Source organism: Pygocentrus nattereri, chromosome 15 (assembly GCF_015220715.1).
Source record: "Pygocentrus nattereri isolate fPygNat1 chromosome 15, fPygNat1.pri, whole genome shotgun sequence".
NCBI lineage: Eukaryota > Metazoa > Chordata > Actinopteri > Characiformes > Serrasalmidae > Pygocentrus > Pygocentrus nattereri.
The window spans coordinates 41,175,615-41,198,918 of record NC_051225.1 but is presented as its reverse complement, the minus strand read 5'-3'; the positions used below and the strand labels follow the sequence as shown (position 1 = coordinate 41,198,918).

At 43.1% G+C, this 23,304-nt stretch overlaps 1 protein-coding gene across 1 annotated transcript in view; it reads right to left on the bottom strand.

Moving 5' to 3' along the window:
• Window positions 1-10,219, bottom strand: part of tln2a (talin 2a) — a 79,529-nt gene extending 69,310 nt beyond the window's left edge. The window contains exon 1 of the mRNA XM_017721574.2: window positions 9,864-10,219. The gene's annotated coding sequence lies outside the window, so the exon portion shown is untranslated. The remainder of the gene's footprint in view (window positions 1-9,863) is intronic.
• Window positions 10,220-23,304: the final 13,085 nt, after the last annotated feature.

Below are 23,304 nucleotides of genomic sequence, written 5' to 3'. Positions count from 1 at the left end.
ACTCTGTAGATTACTTGATTACTCATATAAATCTACTGATCTAAACACCAAAGGACAAAATCACAGCCAATTTGAATCTACACTATTTTATTCTCGTCAGTTGTGGCAGTTAATATTAAGCATTATTCATCGTACTTACAAATTACCGTCACCAGAGTGTAATGACTTCTCCACCTTGACCGCTTCTGATTTTGGCCACATTACCATGCACCAGTGGGCAGGGAGAATATCAACCGTATCACGTTTCACCTCTCACTCATTATCCCCACTGACCATCAAGCTAACAGACTCCGCTTGCTCAGACACCTGGAATGTGTTATGATTTTCCATTTCACAGTCAACTTCAAAAAGGTACCTGCACCCAGACCTACATGACCGATGACGACTACCAGGGCTTTTTTAAAGCACTGTTTGGTAGTGATCTCCATCAACAGCAGCTGAAGGATGATGGGTCATCACCTTTTAATCATCTGCAGACTCTTTGGTGGATTGAACCCTGAGGTGATGTGCCTTTAAGTACAGATCCACCCGCAGTGTCACGTCAGGCTTGCCACGCAAAACCAGCAGAAGGACACACTTGGCAACATTACAGAGCGTGAAGGAGCCCAGCGCCATAGTAAAACAGATCAGCGTGTGGAGACAGAGCTTGTATTTCCTATCAATACACAAAAGACTCTCAAGGCTTCTTTTATTGTTGGATGCACTGTGATCCATGTAAGCCTGCTGAGGCAGCACTCTGGCTGCGTGGAGCTCAGAGGATGAGACTTACTGGCTAGCCTGCTGTGTTTTCTCCACTCTCTGATGCAGCGGTGTAGTATTTTATCAGTTGCTGTTGGCAGGCGTGACCGGTACCCTTTCCAGCTAAGGCTCCGACACCGGCACACCGTGAAACACCTCTGCTAATTTTAGCCAATGCTGGAACGGGAAGTACAAACGAAGAGTTAAACATGGATATTGAAAGAAACACACCGGTCCCTGGGGCCGACATACACATGTACTGTGCAGGAGTTATGTAATGTTCTTCAATGATTTAACGTCCAGTCAAAATGGCCATTGACTGGAAATGAAATGTGGGTGAAGGGTGGCGTCTGACCGTGCTGCAGATTTAAGGTCATCATAGAAGGAAACAAGAAAATCATGTACATGTGAAATGCATGTAGTAAAAGGCTCTTTAAACACATGATGAGTTTAGCTTATTTACTAGTACTCCTGCCACACGGACCACACAAGACCACCTTACACACCCACTGTAAACTCGCCCACCGATGACGATCAGAAAACCGAGACTGTGCTATCAGAGCATTCAAACGTGGGAATGAGCCCAGGGCAACAGTAAAATATATTATACTGTATATTAAGATATATCCATTTATTTATTTACATGAAAAGACTGTTTCCACGTCAGTTTCAGATTTATTAAGTTCATTACACACAAAATAAATGCAACAAAAATTCAATCTTATTATTAAAGGAGAAAACTAGACTAAACTGCAGAAATGCTAACAGGTCTATGCATCGTTATTAATGCATCAATTAATCTAAACAGTTCATTTTCACAGCAAAAAGCACTTGGATAACTTTTACTGTACTACTTACTTCTAACATCAATTTTTGGTAACATTGTCTGCTGAACACAAAGCTCTGCTATAAGAATATCCTGCTACACATGTGAATGCAGGCTTAAACAAGGTTAAAGCTACACCAAATAAAGTCACACTATTTTAACAATAAGTGATTTATAGGCTGCTAAAGCGAAATTTATTAAACCAGAGCAAAAACAATTACAATATGCACACTGATGCATTTCCAGCTGGCATGCTGAATAACACAACCACAGCAACCAGTACAGTCAAATACATGAGGCTGCTTCATGAACACGACCTGCCTCAAATATCAAAGAGCTTTTATTTACATCACTCCTACATAAACTACACTGAAATTTACAGTTACACGAGGCTTTAGGCACAAAAACAGACACGGAGTGCAATTTTAAATCTGTAGTTATGGGTAGTTTATTAAGCTATGTATTGGCACAGTCCAGCAACATGTTAAATATATTCTAATATCTGAAGATTTATGTGCAAAACACAAAGGAACTGGAAAAAAAAAAAGATAAAAACAGAATTGTTAGTGCACCAATTGTGCTGGACAGCAGTCAAAAGGACTTGGACACGTCTGCCTTATGGTCTTAACAGCACAGTTTCAGTGCAGCACCAAAATGATCAAGCACTATTCAGATGGGATGAGGTTTACTTCCGAACGTGGGGTAATGTCACTTATAACCAGTGGTTCTCTGCGATTTTCAGTCCTGTTCAGTCCAAATCGGTGCCTTTTATTAGCTGTAAAACATTCCTGTGCAAAAGAAGCTGCAGGCACCCAAAAAAGCATCATTATATTTCCACGTGATTTCTGCATTTATCCCATTTATCCCAAGTTATGTGAGACATCCAGAGTTTTCTTCATTTTTCTGCCCTATTGCTATGAATAGTGTTCTCAAGCCCAGTCTTGCCCTCGAGACAGACTCTCTTGGGCCCAATCCCATTTCACCCCTCGCCCCTACCACTGAGCCCTCAGCCCTCTGTTTTGCACAGTCACGTCTAGGAGCAGGGTGTCCCAACTTTTGCTGAGATAGAGGGGTGTATGATTCATTTCAATGTATTATGGTCATTTTCTTCACAACAAGCATAAAACTATCACTAATAGCCTCGGTATCTAGAGAGCTAACTTTCCCGTTCCACCTTAAATAGTCCAGCAGTATAGACCCCTGAAGCTCCAGACTGTAACTGCTGCTCCATTTAAGGTGGAACGGGAAAATTTGAACAGGAATCTGGGGAATCTCTGACTTCAGCTTCATATCACTGAAGAATTACGGGGGGTGGTAATAAATAACTGCCCCCCTCTTTGAAGGCGTCTGATCCCTAAATGTAACTAAAGCCCAGCAGTGAGGAGCTGAACTTTCCCCTCCTCTGCTGTCCCTGCAGACGGGCAGGGTCGCCTACAGAGCGGCGCTAGTAGCTGTTAATGAAGTGTTGCTCTTTTATTAGAGGGTCTCATTTCAGAGGAAGATCTCAGCCACTGCCCTGTAGCTCAGGAACAAGGGGTGAGGGTGACACTGGAAGATGAGGGGTAGAGGTAAAAAGGAGAAGTGGGACTGGGTCTGTCTCTGTCTCTACATCATTTGGACTTTAAGACTCCGGATAAGACGAACTCCAACTGTTCTCGAGACCAGCTGAGTGCAGAGCATCTCTCTGCGATTACTGGAAACTTTCTGTATCATTTCTGAATATCAACCTTCATTTGAATAAATACTTTCAAACAGAATAAAACGGTCCTTTCTCTACATGTTCACACAAAACCTGTGCACTGCCAGGTGGGCATCTCATAGATCCTTTCCATGAGAGCTTAACTGGGCATTATTTATTTGTTGATGTTCATTAGTTCCAACATACAAACATCCCCTGTGGGGCAGATGAGTATGTTTTTATTCTTAATTAAGTTCTCATTTAATAATAAATGTGTGTTGGTTTATACTGAGTTGACTAAGTGGTGATTCTGGATAAATTTTAAAGAAGAAGAGACAGAGGATGACCTCACCATCATTTACTCCCAGACGTTACAAGGCAAAGCTGACTTAATACTGTAATATAAGAAAATATTAAGAATATTTTATTAATATGCATATTAATATTATATTTAATGTTTTACCAAATATATTCCAATATATAATATTTATTAATAAATTACATGAATAATACAAATTAAATTAAAAATTTAAATCATGGTCTCGTCTCCGTCTCGATTCATACTAGACTACTGTAAAGTCTTGATCTTAACTCGGACACACTGTGCCAAGGTCTTAGTCCAGGCTTGGATAATAGACTTCCATTACTTGTTAGCTGCATTAGTCTTGCAACTCAACACAAGACAATATATGTTTATACGCGCGCGCACACACACACACACACGCACGCACGCACACACACACACACACACACACACACACGCACGCACGCACGCACGCACGCATTTATGTTATGTTTTGCTCACCAACTCAACCCTTTGCCAAGGTAAGGAGAAAGTTGTGAGAATGCGATTTTTTGGTTTGCCGTTTCTTTGAGACCCAACTTATTTACTGAAAGATTGCTTTCAGGATGCCCTCACAGTTTATAGTGGACCCAAATAATCTTCATCAGAGAGCGATGCCTCTTTAAGCTGCAAACAAACCTAACATTTCACATAAACGGTCGTCTTACTCCATTTCATCAAGAGAGGCCTCCCCTTAAACATCTTTACAGTTACACAAAACCACTCAGAATAATCTCCACTGCACGTGGCACATCGAATCCCTCCCACGATCAGCACGGTCAGCACGGTCAGCAGTATTCTCAGGTATTGTGCCATTCTGGCTGTATAAACCAGCATCATGCTATTGACATTTGCATCTTTATTACAGTAAAGGAGACAAACTGTCATCCTCTGGGTCCCACAGGAAATCTCTCTACAGCTGCATATCGCTGTTGTTGGAACAAAACCTTGTATCTCCAAAATGGTAACTTTACAGGAGATGGAAAAAACCTACTCTACTTTAAATGTAAGTCACTGGAACCAGAATTTTTACCAAGCAATTCTGGGTCATTTTATGAGGTCCGTTCATCATGAAATTTACATACAACATAAAGGGCAACAGAACTTTTCAAATTCTGTCAAAAACTGAAAAACGACAAAAATGGAGATACAAGGTTTTGTTCCGACAACAGCGATATACAATTAGGAGGTGATGACAGATGAAAATTAATAACCTAGACTGCAATAACAGTAAGCTAACAAAGAGGAATAAACACAGGCAATGAGCAGCTGTTTAAACAGCTGTTATGTTAACATTAGCAGACTTTAGCTGGCTAAGAAACAAGCAATGCCCAAGACACCACTGCTGTATTTGAAATAGCACACAATGGACTGGTCACTGCAAACTGTAGCAGTAAATACCACAAACTGCAGGCTACTCCTTTTCCAGCCCGGTCCTCAGGGCCAGCTAGCCAGCCCACATTTTTCCTTTAACCCTGTGTGCTGCAATTACAACCCCAATTCCAGTGAAGTTGGAACGTTTGTGTAAAACATAAAAACAGAAAACGATGATTTGCAAATCCTTTTCAACCGATATTCAGCTGAATTCACTACAAAGACGAGATATTTAATGTTCAAACGGATAAACTTTATTGTTTTTTGCAAATATTCCCTCATTTTGAATTTGATGCCTGCAACACGTTCCAGAGAAGTTGGCACAGGGGCGTGTTCACCACTGTGTTACATCACCTTTCCTTTAACACTCAATAAGCGTTTGGGAGCTGAGGACACTGATTGTTGGAGCTTTGTAGGTGGAATTCTTTCCCATTCCTGCTTGATGTCCAGCTTCAGCTGCTCAGCAGTCCGGGGGTCTCCGCTGTCGTATATTGAGCTTCATAATGCGCCACACATTTTCAATGGGAGACGGTCTGGACTGCAGGCAGGTCAGTCTAGTACCCGCACTCTTTTACTACGAAGCCACGCTGTTGTAACACGTGCAGAATGTGGCTATGTGGTCAGATTATAACACAGGGGGCCAATGTGGTCAGATTATAACACAGGGGGCCTATGTGGTCAGATTTTGCACATCATAACGTTGTAGTTTTTGCTTTTTACGCTTAGAATTTTTTCCGGATTTCCTGAAAGGGTGAAATGACTCAAATCTTCAAAACATAATTTGCAAATGCTCTTTGAGGAACATTTGCTGGTGCATTTTTTTGCTAGGTGGCAAGCTTTGCTCATAAGGACTAGGCCTTTTTATATCCAAGCATGATTACATCCCCTCTTAAAATGTTTTCTGAACATTACTAGCTTTAAACTGCCTCTGGCCCTACATCTTTGGAATGTGTTGCTGGCATCAATGTCAGAAAGAATGTACATTTTCAAAAAACAACAAAGCTTATAAGATAAAATATTTAAAAACATTGTCCTTGTGCTGCTTTCATTTAAATAGAGGTAAAAGTGGATTTTTAAAATCACTTCTTTTAATATGCATTTTATATACTGTATATAACTTTGAAATCCAGTTTCTAATTTTCAGTCTACTTTTTTTTAATTAAAAATTCTCTGACTCTTACAAATAGAACACCAGATAATTGTATGTCCTTATTTACCTTAATGTTGACTCTGTAGATAAAATGTTCTATAAGCTAGAATAATGTTTATTACAATGTTTATACATAGTTGGACAAAAAAAAAAAAAAAAAAAAAAAAAACAGCTAAAACTAAAAGTTGTGATTCCAATCAACAGCTAACGCCAACTTCCAGGGTTCGACCAATCAACTGGCCAACGATACTTGCAGATATTGGCTACCTGCAGCTTTATCTACGAAAATATCTATTTCTGTAAAACTATAAAAGCTTGCATGCATGTATGATACACACACACACACACACACACACATATATATATATATATATATATATATATATATATATATATATATATATATATATATATATATATATATATATATATATATATATATATATATATATATATATATTTATATACACACACATACATACACACACACACACACCAGCCACTTTATTAGGTACCCCTTGCTAGTAAAAGGCTGGACCCCCTTTTGCCTTCAGAACTGTCTTAATTCTTCTTGTCAGACTTTCAACAAGGTGTTGGAAACGTTCCTCAGAGATTCTGGTTGGTTATTTGAGTTCCTGCTGCCTTTCTATCATCTGGAACCAGTCTGCCCATTCTCCTCTGACCTCTCACATCAACAAGGCATTTTCATCCACACAACTGACCGCTCACTGGATATCTCCTCTTTTTCGGACCGTTCTCTGTAAACCCTAGAGATGGTTGTGTGTGAAAATCCCAGCAGATCAGCAGTTTCTGAAATACTCAGACCAGCCCGTCTGGCACCAACAACCACGCCACGTTCAAAGCCCCTTAAATCCCCTTTCTTCCCCGTTCTGATGCTCGGTCTGCACTTCAGCAAGTCGTCTTGACCACCTCTACACGCCTAAATGCAGTGAGCTGCGGCCGTGTGATTGGCTGATCAGCTATTTGTGTTAACAAGCAACTGTACCTAATAAAGTGGCTGTGAGTGTGTGTGTGTGTGTGTGTGTATATATATATATATATATATATATATATATATATATGTATATATAAAAATGAGAGAGAGAGAGAGAGAGAGACAGAGACACAGAGAGAGACACAGAGAGAGACACAGAGAGAGACACAGAGAGACAGAGAGAGAGAGAGAGAGAGAGAGAGAGAGAGAGAGAGAGAGAGAGAGAGAGAGAGAGAGACAGAGAGAGAGACAGAGAGAGAGACAGAGAGAGAGACAGAGAGAGAGACCTTTGGGGAAGACATCGCCACTGGGGAACCTAATACAAGTCACTTTAAATATATTATAGCAATACAAGCTGAACTAGTAAATCGACACACAAAATATAATGACGGTCACTATATCAACAACATATAAAAGGTTTTCTACCATTAGCATGAAAATGACAAAACGTTTCTACATTTAATGAAAAACAGAATATTAGAGGTAAATTACAGAAACAAACTCTAAAGAGAATTACGGGTAACTCCACCCTCAGTGCAGCAATACGAATAAATTTTAATAACTGTGTTTCTGTGGTTTAACGTGTGACAACAGACAATTAATTCACACATTCAATTCCACACTCTTTACCTAAACCTACTGTGCAAGACTAAAATCTAAACCATAATTAGAGTTGAATTATTGAGGTGACGACTGGAGGAAAATGCCCAAAAGAAACTAGCTTCAAACAGAAGACGCTGTCTGGGTCGACTAAAGGTGCTGGGCTACAGCTCACATCTTACTTCTACCTGTGTCAATGCCACACCCCATTATCCTCGACTCCTAAAGAAGCCATGTGGGCAAAACCAAACAGCACAACAAAGAGGAGAAAACGAACCAATCTGCACCCATAATTACGACTCCACTAAACGCAGGAGCCGTTCTAAACCACTACTCTCCTCTCGGCTGCTTACGGCTGAATGAGCAAGGAAATATGCTTCCATACCATAAAGGTGCGGGTCACTTTCCATTGCCTCCCTTTGTGACCATCTGCAGTAGCCAAGAGACGGAATAAGCCAAGTGTTTCGGCGCATCCGCTTCCTACCTTTACATTTTCATGAAAATCAAATCATCAAAAGGGAAAAACAACCACGACCACCCACCCATGCCCATCAGCGTCCTAACCATAACTCCGCTTGACCGGCTGTCTCCGAAATCTCGGCTCCAGGGAACTGAATACACAAACACATGCATGAATTCAGAGACCATGCGTCTCCGAGAGGCGTTCCGAGTCATGAGCAGGACAGGTGTGGAAACCTTTACCTTTACTCATAGAAGAGCGAATAAACCCATCAGAGCCACTGCTCCAGCAACGCCAAGCCTTTAGTCACCGTTTCAAGCTGTCTTGTCGAGTGAGTTCACAGCAGAGAGCCTGGACAAGGCACCATCAGACCTCCTGACCTTGAAAACCACAGTGCAGCAGCTTAGTCAAAGAATGACCTCAACATTGATCAGAAAAGCTAATTGTAGCAGGAGGACTAAATGCAAAAATACCTGCCGTTAGTCACACATATCAAACTAATGAGCCAAGGAGGCTCCCAGCTGTCCCAGCCTCCACATCACTAGTATTAAGACCAGGTCTGTGCAGGACTAGATTAAACGTTCGATGGTGGATTAAAGTCACTCCAAGTTGCAGCTGACTATGCATTTAAGGTATATCATGTTTCAAGACCCTGTACCTCAGAAGCAAGGGAAGGATTCTAGAAGTAATGAACTCGCAATAATATATATTAATAAACCAGAAATAAATAGAGATTAAAGTAAAAAAAGAAAAGAACAGAAAGAACTGGTTTATTTAAAGAACTAGAAAACATGCAGCCCTTTTTTATTATTTACACCGTGTGCTTTTATATTCTGAATAGACGTCGATTGAGGATTTTCTCGTTTTTGCCTCATCCAGAACTCCACGCGCTCTTCTCCGTTCAGAAGGGGTGTGGCGAGTCCGGCCGGCGCTTATTGAACAGCATCTAATGTCGCGCAGCTGGGACTATAATCCTAATCTGATCACTGCGTGGACCCGGATTCACGGGTAACTGAGAGCAGACAAACGAGCAGCTACTTTAGGACCCCCGACTGTTCAGCCAGACTCAATGAGGCTCAGACGCTCAGACCATCTGCAGATCGGATCGGACCGGATCCGACTCGCATGCCCAGCTCTGTCGTTCGGAACCAGGTTGATTTGCTCGGCCGACCGATTCAAACTGACCTCCTGAAGGCCAGCAGGCCTGTAATGAAGATCAACTTTATTATAAGAAGTGAACTAAACTTTCTTCTGTCGACTTGAATTAAGACGCGCCGCAGCGCGAGACTGAAGCCAGACTCACTCTTTAAATTAACTCTTTAATTTCATGAAGAAGTGACGCTACCTAGAGAACATCTCGGCCACTGGCGCGCGCTACCTGGCCTGCATGACGGCCACTCAAGTTACACTCAACAGATGCAAATAAACCAGCAGCTGCTGACCACAGGCTGACCAGCTGAATGAGACGTGCTCGGTGTTTCAAAGCTGGACCTCCAAACGCGAAATAACGCGGCTCACTAGTCGGGTGGACACACCGACAGTGAGGGGTAAAGTCACCATCGCAGCCAAACTACTGACCACCCTAACTAACCCTTTAATCCACTGCCGCCTGCACGTGATCAGGCTCGTATCATCCAGCCACGAGCCCCACAATAAAGACCTCCGCAGCGCTGCTACACGACCGGGGCGTCAGCTCTCACCTGCCTGCCGTTCACCAGTCACTCATCCCCAGCGTGCGGCTCCTCGACGCACGACAAACTACTACGGATCTGCCCCGCCGCTGAGAGTAAATCCCTCCTCGCCGCACGGAATCTGCCGAGCCCAGTCGAAGAGCTGCAGAAATATCCCGAGCGCTCAGCTGGGACAACCGGAAACGCGTCACAAGCTCGGGGTTGTCGGGGGATGTAGTCCTTAACTGTTATACGCCGCCTGCGCCCCACGTGCGCTGGGATTTAAGGTTAAAGGCTAGGTTCTCGTTTATTACTTGGTTAGCCAAACTTCTGAGATGGAACTTTTCACAGAAGACGTCTGGAATTTTAACAGACACATAAACAAAGTACTCAGCTAGGACAGACGTTGCTTTAGCAGCAGTAACTGATTAACTAAGACACTCTTAGGTCCTTGTGTTTTTGTGGTGGAAGTGTTTTCATATGCCTGCCACGTTTAGTTAGTTGCAGCCGGCTGTGGGTGCAAGCGCCACGATTGGTAAATTGTAAAGTAAAGCGTGGACCAGACCTCCAGCCTGTCTCAGTTCTTTGGAAAAATGGCACTCGCTACATCTAGAGGTGGCCTAGAATCTCAGACGGGCTGGTCTGAGCCGCGGCACACAGTTCCAGAGAAACCGTGGATACGGAGAACATAGCAGTAATTGAAGCCATTCGTACTGCTTAGACACATCTGTCTGAGGTACCACGTTACGGTGGCACGGGGCAGCTTACCTACAGCAGCGGTGTGGAGTGAGCAAAGTCAGCGCAGTCAGGCTCAGCATTTGAAGGCTCAGCCCTGTAGGCCTTGTTACACCTCCCTGCCAGTGTTACAGTGACTTGGCACAGGATCCTGGGGAGGTGGTTTGGTGAGCATGGCGTGGCCTACACACCCTCACTGGGCCCTGGCCATTTAAGGGGTTAAAGAAAGACTCCATCATGGAAAGTGCCAGTATGAGGATAAGATGGGACCGCTCGCCGCTATAGAGCATATGGTGGGGCTTGCCTTTGGAAACTTCCTGGTCCACATCCACGCTAACTTAGCGATGGATGTTTTTATATGGGCAGAAAGGCCGGTACAGCTCCAGCACCTGCTGTGGCTCACAGAGGATGCGGGCAGAAGAGATGGAGGCAGTTTTCGGAGAATTTGCAGGCCACAGTCAGGTTGATCGTGCAGTGGGGGCGGACTGCGGTTACAGTGAACGTGAGAAAGTGGTGCCGTGCTGCGTTACCCCTGTGCGAGTGGCAGTAGAATGGCTGGTGTGCTGGCAATCCAGAAAGGAGTCAGCGAGCCTAAGCCAGCACGGAAATGAAAGCCACCGTGGACTTCAGGCCAAATGCAGCATAAATGGCAAATGTCTCACCAAGCTTGTCGACAAAGGTTCATCGATTTCACTGCTGTGACCAGGTCTGCTCCTTTACACTGAGAGGGGCATGTCAGGCTGGGAGGCAACCAACATCCAGCTCAGGCCAGTCACTGGAAGCCAGGTCCACATGAGGGGGAGAAGCCGGCTCCCGGTCGCCCTGGGGAGTCTGACCTGGGTGAAAAGTTTTGGCTCGTACCCATACGGGATGTGTGCATACTCAGCTTAGATTTCCTGGCAGCAATCGGGGGCATGCTCAATTGTTTTCCACACCATTGGAACAGCCCAGAGACTGAAGAAGGAACCCCACCCAGCTCCCCAGCAGCACTAGATTGCTGCTAAACCCCCCCTAGCGGCAAAGAGTACCCTGCCAAGCACTATTGAAGCCACCCCAGCATGTTCAGGATCCCTTCAACGTTCTTCAAAAGCCTCTGAGAAGTGCAACACCCAGCAGCAACAAAGGACAGCCCCTAGACCTTTGATCTGTCCAACTAATAGGTCAGATGAACAAGAGAAACCCTGCCAGGCTCCCCAGCTGGGCTGGAGCACCACCAAAGCCCCTCATCAGCTTTTAACTCCCCTAAACATCTCCTGAGGACCTACGAGGACCTTATCACCCTGATTGCTGCAGGGATTGGGCCAAAGGCCAAGCACAGAAAGACGCTTGGTACCCCCTGGATTCGAGTGCCCTATAGGAGGTGACCTGCACCACGCATTTTAGAGACTTCTGGTTGGTTCTGGATAATTGAGGCAGCAATGTGGTTAGTGATATTGTGTTTGATAAGAAAAAGAAAAAAGATGTTACATGTTTATTCGAAGGTTCCTTATATACAAACTTGTATTTTGAGAGGGCTGTGGTGTGGCGTGTTTAGTTCAGCGAGTGCCTGTTTTGTTTTTGCAGTGTTCTTGATGAATAAACTAAGCATGAGCCAAATCTGTGACCTGTCTCAGTTCTTCAGAGAAGCCCCCAACACTACAGTATATTCTAGTTAACTTAAATTACATTTTATACCAATCCCTTCTTTTTTATTAAAATGTAGTAAGCATTGCACACATTTTTAAAGACACAGTTTTTGAAAGAAAAAGAAGAATTTCTATATTAATTATTTTTACAGACTTGGTGAAAATAAATGTTACATCTCTCTTTTTTTCTCTCTCTCTCTTTCTCTGTCTGTCTGTCTGTCTGTCTGTCTCTGTCTCTGTCTCCGTCTCTCTCTGTCTCTCTGTGTGTCTCTCTCTGTCTCTCTCTCTCTGTCTCTCTCTCTCTCTCTGTGTCTCTCTCTCCGTCTCTCTCTGTCTCTCTGTGTGTCTCTCTCTCTCTGTCTCTCTGTGTGTGTCTCTCTCTCTGTCTCTCTCTCTGTCTCTCTCTCTCTCTCTGTGTCTCTCTCTCCGTCTCTCTCTGTCTCTCTGTGTGTCTCTCTCTCTCTCTCTCTCTCTCTGTCTGTCTGTCTCTGTCTCCGTCTCTCTCTGTCTCTCTGTGCGTCTCTCTGTCTGTCTCTCTCTCCGTCTCTCTGTGTGTCTCTCTCTCTCTCTCTCTCTCTCTCTCTCTCTCTCTCTCTCTCTCTCTCTCTGTCTCTGTCTCTGTCTCTCTCTCTCTCTCTCTTTTTCACACACACAAACATACAGAAATTCAAGTCTCAGGAGGCAGTGAGTGTAATTTTCATTGTAGACAGATGTGTGTTCCTACAGTCCTGCCTAAAATCTGTCAGCAGAGGAGGCGAAATGTAAATCCTCACACCTGTGATTGTGTATGTGGAGACATTCAGAAGATTTGCGCTGATGTTTTATAAATTTTTAGGACATGCTCACTTACGTACAGCTGCGTCAGGCTAGCCTAGGGTGAAGGCTTAGTTTACATCTACCAGCACAGAGCAAGGGCGGAAAATATAGCTAAATTATAACATTGCAGTGCATGCAACCTTCACAATGAGTATCACAGTATTTTACATTTCTGAGATCTACAAACAGTTTGCTATAGACAAGATGGACCAAGAAAACAGCACTGCTCCATTTTCAAAAGACTTGGAAAAGTCGAGGACAATATTTTTTTAAATTAAACATTTGCAAAATTAAACTGATTATGAAGGAATACAATAAAAAAAACTGAGAAAAAATAATTCATACAATTGTGGCTTGTGCAGCTACAAAGACTGTATCTTTATGATAGGCGTAGTTGATAAGGTCTCGATGATGAGCATATTGTGATTTGTGCGGCACGGTGGCGTGGTGGGTAGCGCTGTCGCCTCACAGCAAAGAGGGCCTGGGTTCGATTCCCCGGCCGGGCGACCGGGGTCCTCTCTGTGTGGAGTTTGCATGTTCTCCTCGTGTCTGCGTGGGTTTCCTCTGGGTTCTCCGGTTTCCTCCCACAGTCCAAAAAGACATGCAGTCAGGCCGATTGTGTAAAAATGATCAAATTGTAAGTCGCTCTGGATAAGAGCGTCAGCCAAATGCTGATAATGTAAAAATGCTGGTAATGATTTAATTTATAACAATAACACCCTGTGGCGGCTGCTGCTTGCTCCACTACTAAGAAGGGCCTTCATAGGGACGTGGTATGCAAAGCTATGCCATGATCCCTGTGCCCTGTGCCCCTATGCCACGAGTGTCAAGAAGCGGGGTCTTGCCGCTACACTAGAGACCAGCTGATTGAGGAAGAAGATGTCCGTGAAGGTAGCAAAATCAAAAGACAATGAAAGCTTGGCAGCAGCCAGCGACAGCAAGGAAGACGAGCAAGCAGCCAGCTTCGAGGGTGGGGAAAGCAGCGAAGCAGCAGCGTCTGCTGACATCCAGTTCAGACATGACAAGGCATTACCAGCACATACTCGACTACCACCTACGATGGCAGTAAATGGCTGCTCAGCATTATTGTGACTGGGCGGAGGCCTTCAGCACAATCCAGCAGTGTCTGACCCTGTGAGGAAAAAAGGCTCACCAAATCGACCAGCCTCCAAGCCACCAACACTGAAGCCAAAACAGAGGACTTCATCCTCAGCGACGAACCCTAGAAGCAAATGACACAGTGCTGCCTGCAGAACAGTCTGAGGGGCAGAAAGTGTGTGAAATGCAACCTCCTTTAATGGCATGTAAGCTTCCTAAGGCATGTAGTGAGCAGTGCAGGGGTGGAAACAGACCTGGTGTGGCAGTGGCCCATGTTAAAAAGACACAGAGAATGGTCCCATTTTCCAGTGGGACCAGGAGGCTTGGCATGCATTTGTTGCCCCCCCCTGCTATTGGCATTTCCACGAGTGGACAAGTTTGTTACGGACATCGAGGCTAGTGACAGGGTACAGGAGGGTAATGAAAGGGTCATTGTTGCAGTACCTGCATAACAGAGGGAATGGTAAGGTGTGTTGTGAGGTATTGCTGTTGTTTGCCTGTAATTGTTTGGGGTTTGTATGTGTATCTTCTGTGTGGCATGGAGTGTCTGGAGCACACTGTGTAAAGGAGGGGTTCACCGTACGGTGGGAGCCTGTGGCTTCTGGTGACCTGCCACATGAGTTTGACTGTAGGCAGTGGAATTTCTGCTGGATTCTTTGACAAAAGAGCACATTTTAAGCAGAAATTATGGCTTTCCCTGTCTCTTCTGCACAATGCCACAATACTGTCATGTTGCTCGCTCGCTTCAGTTTCTGCAGGGTGATCAGAGTATCAGCCGCGCTGCTGCAGTCTGCTGACTTAGTTGTGTGCTGCCACCTTCCAATTTTGTTTTGAGCTGAATGTCAAATATTATTTTCTTTCTGTTGAGTGGAGTTGAGAGAAACACTGAGCCAAGTCCCACAGAATGATACAATTATTCTCAGGGTTGACTGCAATGCAAAAAGGAGAAAGGACAATCTGATACAGGATAGAGCTCCTAAATGGTATCCATCTGTCTAGCCTTTGAGCAGAATAGACCTTGTTCTAACAAATGGAAACAAAGAAAACCTTATGGATGTCCCTGAGATGTGTATTGGTGCTGAATTGCTATCAGTGTTGGAAAGGACAATTGTCTCATCATGACATTCCATAAAAGAGGACAAACCAGTTGTCCACCATCCTTGAATGAGGGGCAGTGCACATGAGAGCTATGCAGAATGAGTTCTGGACAAGGACATGCAGAGTACACTTACAGCGATTATATTATGTTTATATTAGGTTTATACCCCAAAACACAAGTGTCAACATGATTTTGATTAAATGACTAATCAGTAAAACCTGATATCTACGAGATGTGTGACGATTGTTGGTACCTCTAGGAATTACTAAGAGTGACATCTAACTTTAGTATATTCTCATTCATATTTTATGTTTTTAATTTCAAGTGACTATGAACACTTAAATGGTCAGCCACAATATCCTGTTTTACATATATATATATATATATATATATATATATATATATATATAGAGAGAGAGAGAGAGAGAGAGAGATGAATGAAACACAGGCCAAATTTCTTCAGTCATCCTTTACTACGAGAAAGACCAGGGAACGTATCAATGATCTAAGACAACAGGTTGGTGAAAACAAATTAGAGATCTTTAGTGTTTGAAGCCTTAAAAATCCAGTTAAGATCATTCAATGAGGAAAAAGATTCTCTCTCTTTATTTGCAGCTCCCAAAAAAGGAAATATACTATGCGTCAGCCTCCCAGACCTAAATTAAAACTAAACCTAGACCTTTGTCTGGGAAATGAGCCCTATGGTTAAGACCAAAGGTTAAGTCAATCCTAATCATTACACAGCAGCTTCTACCAGAAGCTCTGGTTCAAAGAACACAAGCACACAGATTTTCACGCTCAAGCTAATCTCAACGGAGGTGCAGAGAAGGAGCTGTTCATTGCCTTTATAAAGCATTTGGCTGAACAGAAAACTGTGGGATGTCGTTTTTCATCATCACTGTGGTGCTAGATACTGAAAAAGCGGAATTACAAACTGCTTTGTGCACAAGGAGAGCATCTTTTGTGTGTGTGTGTGTGTGTGTGTGTGTGTGTGTGTGTGTGTGTGTGTGTGTGTGTGTGTGTGTGTGTCCGATTACTTACAATAATCTTTCAGAGCAAACTAGAAACTGAAACTAGAAGTTTAACTACTAAAGGTAAGTGCAGATAATGCAGCCTGCCTGTGAGACGCTGGCTAAATGCTGCCCCCTGTGGATTACAGCACATTTTCTTCCATTCCTAAACTCTGATACTCTCAAGCTGAGCTGCAACTACAGCGCCTTGCAGTGGATTAAATACAGGTTATTCATTATTCACAGAAAGGAAAAAAGCAGAAAACGTTTAAAAGTAAATCACACAGCACTCATTCTCACGAAACCTGCTTTCAGTTTTTCAAAGAGAGATATTTTTGGATGCTTATTGTAAACATTTCCAGAGTTCAGTCTTAGGTCATTAGAGTGTTACAGCAGTTTATGCACAAGACACACAATGTACATAAAGTAAGAAAATAGAACAAGAAAATGTATAAAATATTATACAACACTACGCAATTTATAGAAAAGTTTATATTTCTTATATATATTTGTACACATACATACATGTATTTACATACAAATACATACATTTACTGTATATCATACATATATATCACTTTCACTCCAAAATGGTGACTTTACAGGAAAAGGAAAGTATAACGACTTTACTTTAAATGTAAGCCAATGGAGCCAGAAGTAATTTTGGGTCATTTCTTTTGGTCCATTCATCATGAAATTTCCATACATTGTAAAGTGCATCAGGGGCGGCAGGGTGGCGTGGTGGGTGGCGCGGTGGGTGGCGCTGTCACCTCACAGCAAGGAAGGCCTGGGCTTGATTCCCCATCCGGGGTGTATCCTGCGTTCCGCCAGATGACCGCTGAGATAGGCTCCAGCTCCAACTGTGACTCAGAAGGAGAAGGGGTGTGTGTGTGTGTGTGTGTGTGTGTGTAAAGGCCAACAGGTATTTTAAAATGATGTCATAATGTCAGAAATGGAGAAATGGAGATACAAGGTTTTCTTCCGACAGCAGCAATGTGTGTGTGTGTGTGTGTGTGTGTGTGTGTGTGTGTGTGTGTGCATAAGCATGCTTGTATGTGTATGTATACACACAACTGTATATAACACAACTGTGTATAACGCTGTTTGCATTTTCTGCTGCTCACAATTCAAATACCTGTAATTACAAATTCTTATTCCAGATTCTTAGATGTCCAGTTCCGGTGGTCATTTTTCCCTTTCTAGTATATTTATTTATTCATTTATTTGTTCTTGACCGCTGCACATCCTTTCAGACCCACAAACAAAATGAAATATAAGAATCCTACGGAAAGCCAATAGTGCCAAAACGCCTCATGAGCAGTCGCCTGCAGGAGTGAAAATATCACCACCCACACGTAAAAGATTCAAGTGTGCACGCGGTAACAAATGACGTGTTCACACGTCCTGACATCTTACAGTCAATCAGTAAAGCTGTATATGAATATATCTGCATTTCAATAAGGGGGCGTGACAACACCTGACTAGATGCAACGCATAGTATTCCATATTCATGAGGCGCTTACGCGCTACAGCGTGGTGTCGGTGGAGCGTGATGTACGTGGTGATGCGTAACCTGCACCTGATAATAACGTTATAATCGTGTGACTATGATTGTGCACACGTGGTCAACGCATCACTGTCACATGACCAGAACTCCGTGGACTGAGCTACAGAAATATAAAATATTAAATATAAAAATATAAAATATAATCGTTTTTTTAGAGGTCGATTGAGTGTGTCCAATCAGTCTGCCCACATGTCTTTGGGATCGTGGGAGGAATCCTCGGAGAGCCCCGAGCAAACCCACGCGGACACGGGTCAGAAATGTAACAGTTGCTGCTGCAGACTGGACCTGTTTGGTTCCGGCCTTAAGCCAAAGAAGTTGAGGAATGAAAGCATTTTAGCAAAGCGGTTTATATTAGACCAACAAATCCAAGGGTTTCTGATATTTTGGAAAAGGGGATTTTAATACACTGTTGTGCTCAGGAAATACAGTTTTCAGCCTTTATTAATAAGATCTTACTCAGAACAAAGTGAAGGCCTCGGAGCTCCGGCACCACATTTTATATCAGAACAGAAAAAACTGGATTTCTGGCTGTTGGACTCCGGCCTGTCCTCACAACTGCTGTGGCTGAGAAACACTGTTTTACTGTTTTACTGTTACTTTATTAGCACAATCTTACTCACGAAACATTCATCTATAAGAAAACTGGCTTCGTGAAGGAAAATAGGTCTGTGAACCACCAGCACCACATTTGGACAAAATCAGCACAAGAGGTATTGCTGAGTTTCTGCACTGGTACTTTATTGATGCCATTCGATGGACGCGTGAATCTTTACGAAAAGTGGCATTTTGGGGGAAAATATAGATCTTTGAACAACTTGCAACACATTTTGTACCAGGTGTACACAAAATCAGTAGATTTCAGACATTTTGTCTCTAAAATTAGTATAGAATTAGTAGTTGCTGGGTTTCGCACTGGTATTTTTAATATAATCTTACTGGGGTACTTTTTGTGTGTGGTCATAGTCCATAGTCCATAGATTAGTCCACTCTCAGCAGATGCTGCTTGTCTGCAGGACTCTGAAGGAAGACTCAGCCCTCCTCTTTCCAGCTTCGAGCAAACCCACTCACTATCACACTTACTCAGGACACATTATGCACTGCTGTGTCTGATCCACACACAACACACACTAACACACCACCATGTCAGTGTTACTGCAGTGCTGAGAACGATCCACCACCCAGATAGTACCTGCTCTGTGAGGGTCCATGGGGGTCCTGACCACTGAAGAACAGGGTAACAGAGTATCAGAGAAACAGATGGACTACAGTCTGTAACTGTAGAACTACAGAGTGGAACTATACGGTCAGTGGAGCTGATAAAGTGGACAGTGAGTGTAGAAACAAGGGGATGGACTTAATGAAGTGGCTGGTCATTGTAAATATGCACTTATGGATATATTCCATAACATAGAGCTGTGGTTCTGGGTGGCACATGGTACAGTGGGTGGCGCCACCTCACAGCAAAAAGGGCCTGGGTTTGGTTCTCTGGCTAGGCGACCAGGGTCCTTTCTGTTTGGAGTTCATATGTTTTCTTCCCGTGTCTGCAGGGGTTTCCTCCTGCAGTCCAAAGACATGCAGTCAGGCCGACTGGACATGTGAAATTGCCCCCCGTGTGTGTGTGTGTGTGTGTGTGTGTGTGTGTGTGTGTGTGTGTGTGTGTGTGTGTGTGTGTGTGTGTGTGTGTGTGTGAAATGTATCTGTCTGCCCTGCGATGGCCTGGTTACCTGTCCAGGGTGTTTCCTGCCTTCCACCCAATGGCCACTGGGATAGGCTCCTGCACTCCCTGTGACCCAGGAGGATAAGCAGCTTAGATGATGGATGGAGCTGTGGTCCTTGCGCTCTCAACACTCTTGACTCAAATATGCTAATTACCAAGTCTGTGTGTGGAGATGTCAGAGCAGGGAAAGCACTAAACTGTGCAGGCGTGGTCACTGCAGGAGAAGGGTTGGAAAACACTACACTGCACATTAAATAAGCAAAAAGCATAATGAGCTCACACTCAGCATTTCATGTTTAAACGCTCAGAATAAGAGGACAATGCTATGTTATTTTTATAAATGCAATTCCATATTTTTAGTGTTCTGTTATATCTATTAAAATAGAAACATGCTTTGTTTTGGCAGCGGTCCTACTGTACTGCAGCTTACTGCATATTTTATCCACAAAGTGCATCCTGCTTTATCAGTGCACTTTGGCCCACCCACACTCACCAAACAAAATAATCAACCGTGTGTTGGTTTTGAAGAGATGAAGGAGAGAAGAGAACTCCAGCTCAGGTGCTTTTCCATTTTCTATGAGATACATGAAAAACAACCAATCGTTTTTCTCATTTTCAGTTCATTAACATCTAGGTTTAGAACACCCATCCATCCATCCATCCATCCATTTTCTAAGCCGCTTCTCCATCAGGTCACGGGGGGGTGCTGGAGCCTATCCCAGCGGTCATCGGGCGGAAGGCAGGATACGCCCTGGACAGGTCGCCAGTCCATCGCAAGGCAGACAGACAGACAGTCACTCACACCCAGGGGCAATGTAGCACGTCCAATTGGCCTGACTGCATGTCTTTGGACTGTGGGAGGAAACCGGAGAACCCGGAGGAAACCCACGCAGACATGGGGAGAACATGCAGACTCCACACAGAGAGGACCCCGGTCACCCGGGCGGGGAACCCTCCTCGCTGTGAGACGACAGCGCTACCCACCACGCCACCGGGCCACTGGGCCACCGGGCCACCGGTTTAGAACACATACGAGATAAGTGAAGCATTGAAAGTGCAAAACTAAAGACAGCCCTGCTGAAAGAAATCACAGAAACCATTAAAACTTTCTGTTGGTTCCTGGTGGTGTCCAATAATCTCTAATGGTATTGAGGGGAGTATGAGGGAAGAAAGATTGAAATAGGGGGGAGAACTCTGATACCTTGAGCTGGAGTTCTGGGCAGTTTCTGCTTGTAGTTAGAAGACCAGACCCCTCATAGCTGTAATTGGACTGATGCAGGACTGAGGAACAGGGAGGACATGGGGTGGCAGTGGGGATTGCTAAGCCTTAATCACAGGAATAGAAGGTGAGGATGTGAATTTTAGAGTGCTAGATTAGAAGAACGAGGGGTTTCAGCCATGTTTCCCCCCCTCAAACTTCAGTTATAGCAGAACTACACTTAGTGTTTTCCTGATGGGCTGATATCAGAGTTAAGGACTCTACTGATTTAACAGGTGTTCAGGGACTCCAGTTGCATCTGAAGGTTTCCTAATTGGATCTAAAGGTGTCCTACAGAAAACTTGTGGCCTCTAATGGTAAAAATTAAGCTGATTCCTTGCACAGACAGCTCCATGTCCTCCTCCTGGGCATGGCAGAACTTCTCTCAGCTCATAATCTCAAGTACTCTGCCACTTCAGGCAATGACAGCAGCAGCAGTGACGGCATTCCTCAAAAAGCCATGCCATGCTTGACCTGACAGTGCACCGGAGATGCTCCAACCAGCTGCATGCTGCATGTTCCACTTAGGTCCTGGGCATCCAGCAGCTTTATCGACCCCACATGGCTGCTTCTGAAACTCAGCATGGCACCCGTCTCTAAAGTCTAGGCCTAAATTTCGGCTATCCAGACTAAATGGCACATCTTCCTGCCCCTGACTGTCAGCATCAGCCATTCCTCCTCATGATTAATGCTATCTGGTACAGTGTGGAGCTTCCAGTATGAAAGAAGCAGAAACCTCTGGCTGGGCCACTGTGACTGACGACGCTGTGTCTACCAAAACAGTGCATCTACCTCCTTAACTGCGGATGGAAATGTGGCAGATGTGTGATATGGACATTTGTTCCACCATGGCCACTATTTGCTCTCTGCATGTGCTATTCTTTCGGGTTCGGACAGCAATCTTTCCCACTGCCTTCTCCCCAGTGGGCAAGCCCTAGCCAGTCCCAGGTGGCTGCATGTCCAGCACTGGTGGCAATCTGGCTGTGGCTATGGCCAGCAGAGAAGTCCTAGCCTAGCTGCACGACTAGCAGCGACAGCCCCCCGTCACTGGCTGTCTGACTGTGGTCGTGGACCACCCTCGGATCAGTTCTGTCATCACCTCACATAACTGCCAGCTAAATGCACTTCACGCTGGTTTTCATGCCAACAAAGCAGGACATTGCCTGATGAGCAGTTTGAAGACAGAAACCAGTGGAATCAGGTGTGCTCCACCTTGATTAGAGCAAAAACCTGCAGCCACATTGGACCTTTGTGGGTACAATTGGACACCCCTGGACACCACGACAAGGTTAGGGAACCTGTGCCATAGAAAGAACCACTTGGTTTCTCTTCAGCTCAGGTTCTTATTTCTTATTATGCTCAAAATGTTCCACTTGAATGAATTTCCATGGCAGGGCCATTGGAAGCATCACAAACACTGGATATTTACTGGATATTTACTGAATATTGACTGAATATTTACTGAATATTTACTGGATATTTGCTGAATATTTACTGGATATTTACTGAATATTTAATAAATATTTACTGGATATTTACTGGATATTTACTGAATATTTACTGAATATTTACTGGATATTTACTGAATATTTACTGAATATTTCCTGAATATTTACTGGATATTTACTGAATATTTACTGGATATTTGCTGAATATTTACTGGATATTTACTGAATATTTACTGGATATTTACTGGATATTTACTGAATATTGACTGAATATTTACTGGATATTTACTGAATATTTACTGGATATTTACTGAATATTTAATAAATATTTACTGGATATTTACTGGATATTTACTGAATATTTACTGGATATTTACTGAATATTTACAGAATATTTACAGAATATTTACTGAATATTTACTGGATATTTGCTGAATATTTACTGGATATTTACTGAATATTTACGGAATATTTACTGGATATTTGCTGAATATTTACTGGATATTTACTGAATATTTACTGAATATTTGCTGAATATTTACTGGATATTTACTTAATATTTACTGGATATTTACTGAATATTGACTGAATATTTACTGGATATTTACTGGATATTTACGTAATATTTACTGAATATTTACTGAATATTTACTGAATACTTACTGGATATTTACGGGATATTTACTGGATATTTACGGGATATTTACTGAATATTTACTGGATATTTACGGGATATTTACTGAATATTTACGGGATATTTACTGAATATTTACTGGATGTTTACTGAATATTTACTGGATATTTACTGGATGTTTACTGGATATTTACTGAATATTTACTGGATGTTTACTGAATATTTACTGGATATTTACGGGATATTTACTGAATATTTACTGGATGTTTACTGAATATTTACTGGATATTTACTGGATGTTTACTGAATATTTACTGAATATTTACTGGATATTTACATAATATTTACTGAATATTTACTGGATGTTTACTGAATATTTACTGAATATTTACTGGATATTTACTGAATATTTACTGGATATTTACTGAATATTTACTGAATATTTACTGGATATTTACATAATA